Below are 12062 nucleotides of genomic sequence, written 5' to 3'. Positions count from 1 at the left end.
GTCGAGCATTTTTGTTAGAGTTGAGTTCCGCCTTTAGTGTCTTATGGTCTGAGAAGATACAAGTTAAAATTTTAATTCTTTTGATTCTGTTGATATTTGTTCTGTGTCCCAGAATATGATCAATTTTGGAGAATGTTCCATGGCTTGATGAGAAGAATGTATATTCTTTTTCTTTGGGATGGAGTGTTCTATATGTGTCTATCAAGCACAGTTGTTCTAGGGTCTCATTTAAATCTCTTATATCTTTGTTTAATTTCTGTTTAGAGGATCTGTCCAGCTCCATAAGAGGAGTGTTAAGGTCTCCTGTTATTATGGTATTATCAGATATCATATTGCTCAGACTGGGTAAGGTCTGTTTCAAGAATCTGGGAGCATTTAAATTGGGTGCATAAATATTTAGAATTGAAATGTCTTCTTGTATTTTTCCCATGACCAATATAAAGTGACCATCTTTGTCTTTTTTGACTTTAGTTGCTTTAAATCCACATGTATCTTAAAATAAGATTGCAGCTCCTCTTTTCTTCTGAATTCCATTTGCCTGAAAAATTGTCTTCCAACCCTTGACTCGGAGCTTTAATTTGTCTTTTGAAGCCAGGTGTGTTTCTTGCAGACAGCAAATGGATCGCTTGTGTTTTTTAATGCAGTCAGCCAATTTATGTCTCTTTAGTGGGGAATTCAAGCCATTAACATTTATTGAGATAATTGATAAGTGTGGTAGTATTCTATTCGTCTTATTTTGTGAGAGTCCATTGCTTTGTTTTATCTTTTGCATCAGTGTGGAGGTTATGTTCTGTCCTTTAATTTCTGAGTTCTTACTTTGCTGCTGATCCATTGTGGTGGTCAGTGTGCAGAACGGGTTGAAGTATTTCCGGTAGAGCTGGTGTTGTGGCGAATTTCCTCAATGTTTGTATCTCCATAAATGATTTGATTTCTCCGTCAATTTTGAAGCTTAGCTTAGCAGGGTACAGAATTCTGGGCTGGAAATTGTTCTGTTTAAGTAGATTAAAGGTAGATGACCATTGTCTTCTTGCTTGGAAAGTTTCATTAGAGAAGTCTGCGGTCACTGTGATGGATTTGCCCCTGTAGGTCAACTGGCGCTTACTCCTGGCAGCTTGCAGAATCTTTTCTTTTGTCTTGACTTTGGACAGGTTCATCACAATGTGTCTTGGAGAAGCTCGGTTAGAGTTGAGGCGACCTGGGGTCCGATAGCCCTCTGAAAGCAGTGTGTCAGAATCTGTGGTGATATTTGGGAAATTTTCTTTTATAATATTCTCTAGTATGGCTTCCATTCCTCTGGGGCATTCTTCTTCCCCTTCTGGAATTCCTATAACTCGTGTGTTGGAACGCTTCATAAAGTCCCATAATTCTGACAGTGAACGATCTGCTTTCTCTCTCTTCTTTTCTGCCTCTTTTACTATCTGAGTTATCTCAAAAACTTTGTCTTGTACCTCTGAAATTCTTTCTTCTGTATCGTCTAACCTGTTGCTGATACTTTCCATTGCATCTTTAAGTTCCCTAATTGACTGTTTAAGTTCCTTCAGCTCTGCTATATCCTTTTTATATTCTTCATATCGTTCATCTCTTATTTGATTCTGTTTTTTAATTTCCTTTTGGTTATTTTCCACTTTATTAGCAGTTTCCTTCATTGTTTCCATCATTTCTTTCATTGTTTTCAACATGTGTATTCTAAATTCCCTTTCTGTCATTCCTAACATTTCTTTATAGGTGGAATCCCCTGCAGTAGCTACCTCATGGTCCCTTGGTGGGGTTGTTCTGGACTGGTTCTTCATGTTGCCTGGAGTTTTCTGCTGATTCTTCCTCATGAGTGATTTCTTTTATCTGTTTCCTTGCCCTAATTTTCCTTTCACTTCCTCTTGCTCTTGAAGTTCTTGTGCCTGTGGACTAAGGGTTACAGGACCAGAAGGGTGAGAAGGTTGAAGTGTAAAAAAGGGATGAAAGAAAGGAAGACCGAGTGATAAGAAAAAAAAAAGAAAAATAGAGAAAGGAGAGGGGGTGGGTAAAAGGAATATTGACAAAAAGAAGAGAGGCACAGAAAGAGGGAGACAGAGCATTATAGGTGTACATTAGGGTACTTTGATAGAACCTTAAAAAAAAACCACCTTCTGGGGGTGCCCAGTTGGGTGGTTCCCTTGAGGTCAGCAGCTCTTTGCTAACCTGATCAGACCCAGTACCCCATCTCCACCAAGTAGAGAGGAAAGACAAAAATGCTATAAATCAAATCAAAACAAGCAAACAGAGAACTTTACGGGATAAAATTGAGTGGAAAACCAAATAATAGCGGTAGAAACACTAACCAGAATGAAGTTTCAGTTATTGAAATAGGCAGCAATGGGAAATTATAATTAAACTAGAAAAATTGAGAAAGAAAAAGGATCTGTATGGAAAAGGTTGAACTTAAAAAACAAAAGAACAATCAACAACATCAAAATAAACAAAACAACCAAACCAAAAAAAAAACACGGCCAAAAACAAAGCAGTATATATATGTTATTGAATATTGTCTGGGCAACGCGTGGTCTTCTGGGGTATGAGATGTTAATCACAGTTCTGATACGACTGGAGGCTGCTAGTTTCTTACACCCCAGCAGGTAGACACCCTAAGTCTCTCTTCAGCCTACTGAAAAGGCACTTTGAAGTTGTTCACTTTCAGAGCAGAAGCTTTCCCAGGGAAGTGCTTGTCTCTGGAATCACTGCTGAAGTGGCTGTCAACTTACCCTGTGTGCCAGAACTGGTCTCCCTCTGCCCCCAGGGTTAGGGCTGCAAGGCGGCTGAGACCCCGCCCTTAGGCTACTTGGTCGCTGGGTTACCAGCTCCCACCCAATTCCAGCTCTGCGACCCTGAGGGCGGAGCTTGCCGGGGCAGATCGCTCACAATGGCTGCCTGTGACCCAGAGCCAAACTCTATTAGCTCCGTCTGGCTCAGCGGCTCAGACTGGGGCCCCAGACAAAGGCCAAAGTTCTCCACACTCCCGCTCAGGCTCTCCCCAAGGCAGTTCAGCTGAGTGCCAAGTCCAAAGACACCAAAGCAGTTCACAGGTAAGGCCTTTCTGGTTTGCAGTCTCGCTGCTACTGAACGTACAGTTGCTGGCGGGTTTAGACGGATTGAACACATGCGACCACTTGCCGTTTTTCCACTGTTTTAGTCCTCCTCTTGGGGTCCAGAATTCTCTCGCTGACTCCCTGTATCCTCTCAGGGGTGATGATAGGCAGATCCCACCAGCCAGAGATGCCTGGAGTCCTATCTCCCCAGACTCACAGTGCCCAGATGCAAGGAAGCTGTTACTCGGCTGTCATCTTGCTCCGCCTCCTTTTTGATATATTATTAAGAATACAATTGCTGTTCATCCAATTTTGTCTTCTCAAGATCTCTTGTAAAGTGGGTGAGAAAATGGGGGAGGGCATTGGCTAGATTTTTCCCAGTGCATAGAAACGGGGGATCAAATGTAACTTTGAAATGTCTGATTTATTTTTACAATCAAGATTGCTTTCCCATTTTTCTTTCTTTCTTTCTTTCTTTTTTTTGGGACAGAGTCTTACTATGTTACCCTTGGTAGAGTGCCGTGGTGTCACAGCTCACAGCAACCTCAAATTCCTGGGCTTAAGCAATTCTCTTGCCTCAGCCTCCCAAGTAGCTGGGACTAAGATGCTTACCATAATGCCTAGTTATTTTTTGTTACAGTTGTCACCGTTGTTTAGCTGGCCTGGCCTGGGTTCGAAGCTGCCAGCCATGGTGTATGTGGCTGACGCCATAACCACTGTGCTAGGGTGTGGAGCCTGCTTGCCTATCTTTCAGTGAATGTTTATGGAGGACAATGTATAAAGAACTGGTAATAAATTTATAGTGAAAGAAAAGAAACTCCCAGTTCTATTGGCATACACAGACTAGTGGATAAGCTATATATTAAAACTCTTTATATTTTAAAGAGTTCTTAAAACTTTAAAACTCTATATATTCACACGTGTAAATATACAATTAGAACCATAATGAATGCAATAGAAGAGCACTAATGCTCTGAGGTCTTATAATCGGAGGAAGGTGCTAAACTAGCCATAAGGTCATAGAAGACTTTTGTGAAGATAGGACAGAATTGAGATCTGAAACATGAGGATGTGTTAAGTGGATGAAGGGGGCTGGAGAGAAACTTTCTTTGCAATGGAAGCAGAGGCAAAGGCCTCATTGAAGGAAGAAGTCTTGTGTAGGTGAAAGGCAGTGTAGCTGAAGTCCCATGCATGAGAGGCCAGAGTAGGAAACGACACTGCAGAAGGGTGCAGATGTTAGCCAAATGGTCTTTATCATAGGAGTAATGGGAAACCATTGAAGAAGTGTTTTAGGCAGAGGAAAGCTAGGGTTGGGGCAGTGGTGATTTTAACTATAGGCCTCTGTGTTAGGACGGCAGGATTTGTTTTGTATAAACATTAAAACTCTGTACTCAGGAGACAAACTAGATTTTATTGAGAGTGTTTGTAGATCAGTTAGGAGTTATTGCAATAGAGACAATACAGAACACTTGTAAAAATAGACACTAAAACAGACCTCAAAGAAAGTTTCATTCAATTCCATTGGATCAATATAATTTTTTAAATTATAATGTAACATCAGAAGTCATTTTTAAGAGAGTATAAAAAAACCATATATTTTTTTCTTTTTTAAATTTCAAATAAATATGAGGGTACAAATTTTTAGGTTACATTGCTCTCATTTCCAATGTAAAGTTCCACTTGTAAAAGAGCCCCTCACCCATGGGACATGTTATTCACCCTCACAATGTGCACATTAGGTGAGATCCTACCTCATGCCCTCCCTCCTTCTGTCAAACATCCTCCCCACTTCTCCACCTCCCTCTACCCTTATACTAGACTATATTTGTGTTTTATTGTTCATATGAATATGTGATTGTTTATATATTGGTTTCATATTAGTATTGAGTACATTGGATATTTATTTTTCCATTCTTGCAGTACTTTACTAAGAAGAATGTATTTCAGCTGCATCCAGGTAAATGTAAAAGCTGTTAAGGCTTCATCTTTTTTAATGCCTGAATAGTATTCTGTGGTGTTTATACACCACAGTTTGTTGATCCATTCATGGGTTATTGGGCACTTAAGTTGCTTCTATGACTTGGCAATTATAAATTGAGCCACAAAAAACATTCTGGTGCAAGTGTTTTTTGCAGAATTTTTGTGGTAAAATGATTTTTGTTCTTCCTGGGATTGCAGGATCAAATGGAAGGTCTACTTTTAGATCTTTGAGGATTCTCCAAACTTCTCTCCAAAAAGGCTGTATTAGTTTACAATCCTACCAGCAGTGTAGAAGTGTTCCCTTCTCTCTACATCCACATCAGCATCAGGTGTTTTGGGACTTCGTGATGTGGAAGAATTTTGCTGAGATTAGGTGATATCTTAGAGTGGTTTTGATTTGCATTTCTCTGATGATTAAAGATGATGAGCATTTTTTTATGTTTGTTGGCCATTCCTCTGTCATCCTTGGAGAAGTTTCTGTTCAAATCTCTTGCCCACTAATAAAGAGAGTTGTTTGTACTTTTCTTATTGTTTGAGTTCTCTGTAGATTCTAGTTATCAGGCCTTTTGTTAGATTCATAACATGCAAAAATCTTCTCTCATTCCGAGGGCTGTTTGCTCTGTTTGTGGTCTCATAGCTGTGAAAAAGCTTTTTAGCTTGATCAAGTCCCAGTTATTAATTTCATTCAAGTCTCTTGCCCACTTATAGAGGGAAAACCATATGTTTTTAAATTAAATTACTTTGTACAGAATAACCTTGGGCTTAAGAGAAAATAATTTCTATTCATTGAGTATTACTTAGAAATAATATTCATATAAATATTTATGATATTTAATATATGATGATGTGAGCTATGTAGTCAACCATTAAGTTAGAAGGAAGTAATAGAACAAACTGAAAGAAATAGGAAAGCTGAAAACAAGACAGATACTGGCACATATACACAAATTAGAGGACAAGAGTAACAACAGTAAACCACAGAGAAGTTTAAAAAGCCCCAAAGCTGATTCTTTATAAGAATTAATGTTGTAGACAGATAATTAACAAAACTGAACAAGAAAAACCATACAATGCAGATAAGTAAGGATTTAAAAGGAAAAATAAATATCTAAAGTCGCAGTTATAATGATTTTGAAGAAATAGATCAAATTGACAAACTCTAGAAAAGCACAAAATCTATAACACGTACAGAAGAAAATAGAAAACTTACACTGACCAACACATACTGAAGAAATCAGTCAAATTCTACCCTCACACCAAATACCCAGCCAGCGTGATGTTCTAGATGACTTCTACCATGATTTCAAGGACGAATCAATTCCTAGTTTGCTAAAATTGTTCTAGACGATAGAAAAAGAGAAAGAGCTACCAAGCCCTTTTAAAGTTATGTAGAAAAATAATGGTCCACAAATAGCTAGGTGTGGTACTATGAAGCAGATGTTGTAATGTCAGTTGTTCATATGCATACTTTTTTGTCCATGGTTTTTGGCTTATAACTCCCATAGCCTTTGTTACAGCTTTGTAATATTGTTGGGGGCACTTTAGGCCTCAGAAAACAATCTGTCTCTCCCACCTCTTCCTGCCTTCCTTTCATCTGCTTTCTCTTCCCCAAGGCAGGAATCTTTCTCTGCATTTCTGTCTTGGATCTAGCTAGTAAAAAATCTTCTCTGACCAGCTTTTCTGGTTGTAGGTAATAAGATCCACATTTCTGAAGGTCCTTCTCCATACCCCAGAGCCGGGAATGCTACACAGAGGCCAAGAAGAATGTGAATAGACAGGCCTTGCTGGGTCTCTCCATTCAGTCTGTTCACATTATATCATCTACAGTTGTTTCCCAGCACATTTTCTTCATGGTTGTCAGTGCACCCATCCACAAAGTCACCACGAAAGGCCCAAAAAGACAGGGTTCAGAGAGCTTCCAGACAGCTGAACATGTGACAGTTCCTCAAGGGTGGCACACATGGGGAGGGCATGGGAACTCTGCACCCCTATCCACGTGTCTTGCCCTATGCATCTCTTTATGGTATCCTTTGTAATACCCTTTATAAGAAATCAGTAAATGTAAGTTTCCCTGAATTCTGTGAGCTGGTCCAACAAGCTGAGTCCAAATGGACTGAGCTGGTCAGTCAAAAGATCTAGAGCAGCGGTTCTCAACCTGTGGGTCGCAACCCCTCTATAACAATGAAAATACATCCTGCATATCAGATATTTACATTACGATTCATAATAGTAGCAAAATTACAATTATGAAGTAGCAACAAAAATAATTTTATGGTTGGGGGGTCACCACAACATGAGGAACTGTATTAATGGGTTGCAGCGTTAGGAGGCATTAGGAAGATTGAGAACCACTGTTCTGGGGGCTCAGACTTATGGCTGGTGGGAAGGAGGGAGAAGTCTTACGGGATTGAGCCTTCAAACTGTGGTTTCTGAGGCTGTTTCCAGGTAGACAGTATCTGGATGGAATTGAACTGGAGGACACCCAGCTGGTGTCTACTACAGAACTGTTTGTTTTCTAGGTGTGTGTGGAAAGACCCTCACATTTAGTCACAGAAGTGTTCTGTTTTGATTGTTGTGGTATAAGAGCAGAAGAAAAACATAGTTTGAGTTAGGTTTTACTATACCAACCTACTAGGTCAGCCTTAAAAAAAGAACAACAAGGGTGTGCTTGCTCTTCCAGATATTAAGAGGGGCACTTCCGCCTCCTCCGGCCTGTCCCGGGCCACTCCTGATGCACCTGTCGCCGCGTGGCACTGACGGGTGAGGAACTCATGAGCCGAGCGCCGCCAGGCCAGCCATGGCCGATCCCTTGAGGCCGGCGGCTCCCCGGGAGAGAGCTGTGTTGGTGCTGCTGGCATCACAAGCCATGTCCTTAGCGAACTGCTTTGAAGAGGAGGACGTTCCAGAAGAATGGCTCCTTCTGCTTGTGGTTCAGGGTCAGATAGGAGCCGGGAATTATAGTTACTTGAGGTTAAATCATGAAGGAAAGATCGTTCTTAAGATGCAGAGCTTGAAAGGAGACGCAGGCCTGTATGTGTCTGACAGCACTCTCCATCCGAGTTTCCATGACTACGAGTTAGTCTGTCACTTGCGGCCAGGATATTGTTTTTATACCAGCACATTTCCAGTGCCCTGTGGGAATAGGCGTCTATGGACACCCCTCTCACCATGAGAGCGAATTTGAAATGTATTATGATAGAACAATGGAACAGTACCCATTTGGTGAGCCTGCTTATTCCTCAGAGGGTACAGACCCAGGTCAGAAGCAGCCTTATGCTCCTGAAGACGCATCTCAAGAAGAGGAGTCTGTTCTTTGGACAATATTAATTAGTATTTTGAAACTGGTCCTTGAAATTCTTTTCTGAGTCATTAAGCATAGTCTTTAGTATAATGCCCCTAATCTGTGAAGTTGATTGCAGTTTGCTGTGAACCTTGCTACTTTCACCTGGTTGAAGTTCTGATTGCCTTTTTTTTTAGTCCAGGATGGAAAAATAAAGCCATATATGGTTTTGTTATCTCAGTTATCCCCAAAACCAAAAATTGGAAAAGCAGCAAGCACAGTATTTGTTTTCAAAATCAAAACTATAAAAGGAACATGTGCAATAAAATGTTCAAACTCCATTTTGATAGCTTGTCAGGTGATGAAAGATTATTAGTGACTTAGGTTTATTATATATAAAAAAAGTAGAACCACCTTTTATGCAGTTAACACAGATCAGATTAAAAAGCTGATATAATTTTACTCTAGAGGTTCTAAATGAAGTTCAATGTGTAAGTTCACAAGAGTCACTGAAATCAAGTCCGAAACGTAATGATTTATTTATACCCCAACTAGGGATGGTACTTTCATCTAAACAGCATTTCCTGGCAGGCATTTACAAATTTTTTGGTCCTGTGCCAATAATGACAATTCTAAATCCAGCTGCACCAAATCTTAATAGTCCCTTTGTCATTTTAATCTTGGGCTACCTGTAAATTAAACTTTCTTAGTTATTTAATAACTTTGTTATGCTACCTATGGTAGGCTGGAAAAATGATGCATATTAAGAAAGTTTCATGAAAATAACAGTAACTTCTCAGTCTACTGAATGAATATGTAATTATTTCTAATTAAGTTGTTAAATATTTCCACTGAATTGTTGGAGAAAGCTGAAGCACCGAGAGATAAAAATCTTCGGGAAGATGGACTGTTTCCCTACTTGGAATTAGTTTCAAGGGTAAAAGTAGCTTATAACAAATCCACTGCAGATTTTAAGCCCATATTTAATTTCAAGGTTCTTTTATTGACATAAAAATGAAAATGTTGTAATTAAATTGGCACCAAATATTCCACTTAAATGCATATTCAATATTAGGGTCAAAAAACTATTTCATACCTCTTTGCTGTTTTTCCCCCTTCTGCCCACTTTCCTGGGTGTTGGGGGGGCTCGCTGACAACAGTCACAAATCCAGCGACCTAGGAAAAAAATTGTTTTAATACAGAATGAAACTTTATTTCTACAGGGCTGAATTATAAGCCCAGTTAAGCTACGCTTCATTAGCTTTCACTCATGTTTTCTCTGTAGATCTGCATTGAGGAGGGCACTAATGAGGTCCTTAATTTATAGAGAAAAACGTAAACTTCCCTTAAAATAACCAATGTAATCAATACCACATGAAATATTGTACGAGTTGAGGGGGCTGCATGCAATAGGCAATGCTATACAATGATACATGCCTTTAGAAAATGATTGTAATCCTTCCTGAAATTTTAACACTATCAAACTTCAAGAGTTTAATGCAAATCTCAATATAAAACCCATTACTGAATTTGGCTTCTTAAAGCCTTTTTCTCTGCTGTTTACTGGCAGTTGTGTGTCTAACAGCATTCTCTGAAGTCCTAGTTTTAACAGCACAATGATAAACTGTACTACATACTTGAGCTGAGTGAATTATTAAAGAACCATAAATCATTATTTAAGTTGCTTGCTTCGTAAGGATTCCCAGAAAACTTAGTTTTAGGCCTATATTTTATAAAGTATTACAGTGTTAACTATGCAAATAAGTTCTAAAGTTACACAATTATCTGTGTAATGTTTTAGTCTGATTACTGTGATTTTTTCCAATTCTGTGTTTGTTCTAAAGTTCTCTGGAATTGTCATACTGCCTCAGTTTATAGAAATCTGGTTTAATATGTATAAAGACATAGCAATCATTCTGTTAAATTTCTAAATAGATGTATAAAAATAAAATCAAAGCTTTGAAACAAAAAAAATGTGTGATATCAGAGCAAAAACAGGGAAATGCACCATTGCATACGTAGAAATCTCTAAAACACACCGATTGGTATGCGGTGACACCACAAATCAATAAGGGAAAGAACAGATTGTTTAGTAGATAGTATTTGGAAAATGGGCTTATTATTTGGAAGAAAATTAAACTAGCATCACATACAAGGGTAGACCTTAGGTGGATAAAAGATCTGAATGTGAAAGCATTGTATGAAAGAAAATAGCAAACAGGAAGGAGGCTGGATTCAGAAGGCAACTAGATTTGTTTTGTGAGCCATGACCTAAGACTGGAGAGGAAAATCTATGATACATACAAGAAGAGGGGCCATACACTAAGCATTGAAGGCTTTAGTTTCAGAAAAAAACTCTTGCTTAGACAGTGGGTGTTTGTGTGGTGGTGCTGGAACCAAAATCAATTAAAATGAAGAGCATGTATTGTCAAATGTTTTTGATTCAAAGGCAAGAAGTCTAAGGGGAAATGCCAGCTTTCCCCTCAGTGAGACAGACAAGTCTTATCCAACTGTTGCAGATGACAAAGATTAGCCAGAGTTTCAGAACCTGTGGCAAAATGAGTATTTGATGTTTAGTATGGCTGGTACCAACGCTTGTTCTCTCAAGAGTTTGAGCTCTGAAGTCAAGTAGACCCAAGTTGAAACACTTGGCTCTACCATTCACTAGGAATAGTTTTGAACAATCTATGTGTGAGTCTCTTTATAACACAGAAATAACAGTTCCTTCCTTATTAAATCATTGTTTGAGCATTAAATGAAGTAACCCATCTAAAGCCCCTTGTTCTGCTAGTTCATCCTAACTGCTTCTTGTATGATGTTTCCCAACTCCACTGAGGTACGATTGGTATATAACAACCTGCACATAATTAATGTGAGTTTGGACAGTGTATATGTTTATGTTGCTATCACCATATTCAGGAAACAGACAAATCCATTACCTCAAAAGTATCTTTGTGTATCCCCTTTTTGGTGGCAAGAACACTTAACCTGAGATCCACTCTCTTAATTATTGAGTACATAATACCTTCTTGTTAACTACAGACACTCTCACCATGATCGTATTAATGTACACAGCTATAATTGAATAATAAAAAAAAATTACAGACACTCTCTGTACAGCAGATTGCTGAAAATTGCTCATATTGTATACTTGTAATTTTAGATCCATTGAACATCTCCCCATATCTTCTCTGCATCTCCTGGTAATCACTGTTCTATGGTCTTCTAGATTTTTAAGTATCTTAGATGCCTCTTATAAGAGGACTCATGCAGCACTTATACTGTGACTGACATATCACTTATCTAATACCAGCTGTTACAAACAGTTGTTTCAACATTAAGAAACACGGCAATTTTTTCCAAGTGTGACCCTTTGCATTGTTGCCTAGTCTGCTGGTAGCCAATGGCATGCCTTAGCATAGTGGGAGGAGTAGCTCAGCATAATGGTTAATTTAAAAACCAAGATTTTGTCTTTAATAGACTAAATTTTAGAATCTCTAAGTGTGTGACCTCTTGTCTTACAAAGTAAAAAGGAATGTAAGATTCTGTGTTCCGTGTTTTGTTTCCCTAAAGGTTTCAGTTAAAAGTACTTCTATCAAGCAGAGCATTATTGTGTTATGAATAATTCATTGTGCCTTTTTAGAGGCAAGAAAGAGGCAAAGGAACAACAATCATACTTTTTCCTCCTAAAAATTGTTACCAGTTGAGTTGAAGGGGGATCTGCTTTTGCACTCAACAGATGT

General features: G+C 38.8%; 1 pseudogene; it reads left to right on the top strand.

The window, feature by feature from the left end:
* Window positions 1–7836: 7836 nt before the first annotated feature.
* Window positions 7837–8585, top strand: LOC128589060 (UPF0669 protein C6orf120 homolog; annotated as a pseudogene).
* The last annotated feature ends 3477 nt before the right edge of the window (window positions 8586–12062 follow it).

This window comes from Nycticebus coucang, chromosome 6 (genome assembly GCF_027406575.1).
Source record: "Nycticebus coucang isolate mNycCou1 chromosome 6, mNycCou1.pri, whole genome shotgun sequence".
Classification (NCBI taxonomy): Eukaryota; Metazoa; Chordata; class Mammalia; order Primates; family Lorisidae; genus Nycticebus; species Nycticebus coucang.
This window is presented reverse-complemented; position numbering and strand designations above follow the sequence as displayed.